Source organism: Ascaphus truei, chromosome 3 (genome assembly GCF_040206685.1).
Source record: "Ascaphus truei isolate aAscTru1 chromosome 3, aAscTru1.hap1, whole genome shotgun sequence".
Taxonomy (NCBI): Eukaryota; Metazoa; Chordata; class Amphibia; order Anura; family Ascaphidae; genus Ascaphus; species Ascaphus truei.
Window position 1 is genome coordinate 106,963,184 of NC_134485.1, and position 2,544 is coordinate 106,965,727.

Below are 2,544 nucleotides of genomic sequence, written 5' to 3' on the forward strand. Positions count from 1 at the left end.
CTCCAGTCTCTATCTCACCTCCTCCTGCTACCGCAGCAAACCAGTGCCGTGTGACGTAACCAGGACAGCCTCCACTCTGTGCGGCTCTGGGCTTGGGGGGGGGGGGGGGGGGGCTGGTGCAGGCTGCAGTGACTTCTTGCAGTCAGACCAGTAGGCTCAGCCAGTCCTGTTTTTTGTTCTCTCCCAATATTTCACCAGCCCAGAGAAGTTCCACTCCTATGTTTTGGATAATGATGCAGACTTGCTGTTCTTCTTCTTCTTGGTATAATAGGATCAGGTGCTCCATAGCTGACCAACCCTACCCATTGATCAGGAATGGTGCTTCAAAATGTGTGATGTACACAGTATGTGTCTGATACTTTCCTAGGAAAGACCAAAGAAGATGAAGAGTTCCTTCTCATTTGCCTGCCACATGTACCTGATAGAGCTGATGTTGTTACATACATGTAACATGTATGGTGGTGCATCTACTCAGTGCCCACAATCACATATAAGGATTGTTTATGCACTACATGTGTTGCTTGGGGCTGCTTTAGCAAATATCAGATCCTCCCATATTTTGCATTTAAAAGTAGGTACCACTGTAGTTACTTTACTTCTACTGGAGGCTCTTCTAAGCCGTTCCTATGGAAGTCCCCTGACCTATAGAACTTACCACACACACAAACTTCTGTGTAATAGGTATAGCTCGTCCTACAGAACTCAATACAAGTAATGTGACTACTATATAGTAGGTTATTAACCTTATCTAATGCATTATTTATCTTTATAGACCTCACTGTATTGCTGCACTTATGGATGGATATTGGGCTTTAAAGAGAGCTATTCTATTAAAGTTAATGGAGGCAACTGATATGTGCTGACTGGTATTCATACTTTATAAGAAGGTGATCCCTTTGAACTATGATGTGGCAATAGATGGATGTAAAGGGGTATAATAGAAATGCACGTGATACCCTTACAATGGAATGATTTCAGGGGTACAGATATTTTATTCCTCTGTACTAAATGCTGAGGACATGTCCTTCAAACATATTGAATTTCTGTGCTGCTATAAATAGATTGCAGTGTCATGAAGCTCTTGGGTGCAAAATATTGGCAAATGTGTGCTGTGGTCTCAGTATCACCTTTGCAACTTCATTAATAGTTGTACCCGAACCCTCTCTAATAGCGCGTCTGAGATCAGATGCAGTGTAAGGAACCCCAACCGTCTCTAATTGTGCGTCTGAGATCAGATGCATTGTAAGGAACCCCAACCCTCTCTAATAGCGCGTCTGAGGTCAGATGCATTGTAAGGAACCCCAACCCTCTCTAATAGTGTGTCTGAGATCAGATGCATTGTAAGGAACCCCAACCCTCTCTAATAGCGCGTCCGAGATCAGATGCATTGTAAATTATTCTGTATTAGGTACAGTTTTCAAATTACCTGCAAATTGCAGGGAATCCTTTAGCGACGGCCGGGGAACCCAAGGGACCTCTGTTGAAAAACACCGAACTAGACTTTGTGCACACTTTGGTTGTGTGTGCATTACATATCATCGATCAGATTCATGATACAAAACATAAAATTATTATTTTGCAACTTCTACTAAATTTTAGACAATTTCCTTGAACCGTTTTCAGAGAAATTAAATATTCAAAATGAAAATAAATTGGTAATTACCGTAACAAACAACTCTGTACAACAACAACCTGTAGATTTACTTTGGGCCTCATGCAGTAAGCGACGATTATGTGAAATCGGCAAGCTTATCGATTAGTCATGTTATTGGCGTTTTTCCCTCTCCGTATGCAGTAAGTGCCGAATACATTCAAAATCAACCAGAAAACAAATCCGCCGACTCTCACGATGATGAGCCGATCACACACAGGTGTATCGGCGTGCGTGGCGGGGTGCTGTTAGGTTGCACAATCACAAATCTTGCTGAATCAGGCGAAACAAGCATGTTTTTGATTGCGCGCCATATTTAAAGGCAACGTGTACTGCTAATCATTCTCTGTGTTGTTGGGAGTGAGAGAGAGAGAGAGACGCACAGAGCTGGACGATTGAAGATTTGCATATTGACTGAGAGACTTGTTGTGTATTGGGTGAGCTTTGTCCTTTGTTGTTTTGTTTACATCTTTGTCTTGTTTTATATGTGGAAGTGGGTCGTGTGATTGCCTGTACATTTCTTGTCTGTTTTTTGTGAGTGCTGGAAGTATGCCCGCAAAGCGTGGGAAGAGTGATGCTGGTGGGAGTGGGAGTGCTACTCGTGGGAGTACGCGTCGGAGTGAACGTTCTGTTCAGGGGAGTGATGTTGCTGGTGCACCGAGTGGTGTTGCTGGGAGTGGGAGTGCTGTTGTTGGGAGTGGGAGTGCTGTTGTTGGGAGTGGGAGTGCTGTTGCTGTGAGTGGGAGTGCTGGTGCTGGGAGTGGGAGTGCTGTTGCTGTGAGTGGGAGTGCTGGTGCTGGGAGTGCTGGTGCTAGGAGTGTGAGTGCTGGTGCTAGGAGTGTGAGTGCTGGTGCTAGGAGTGTGAGTGCTGGTGCTAGGAGTGGGAGTGCTGG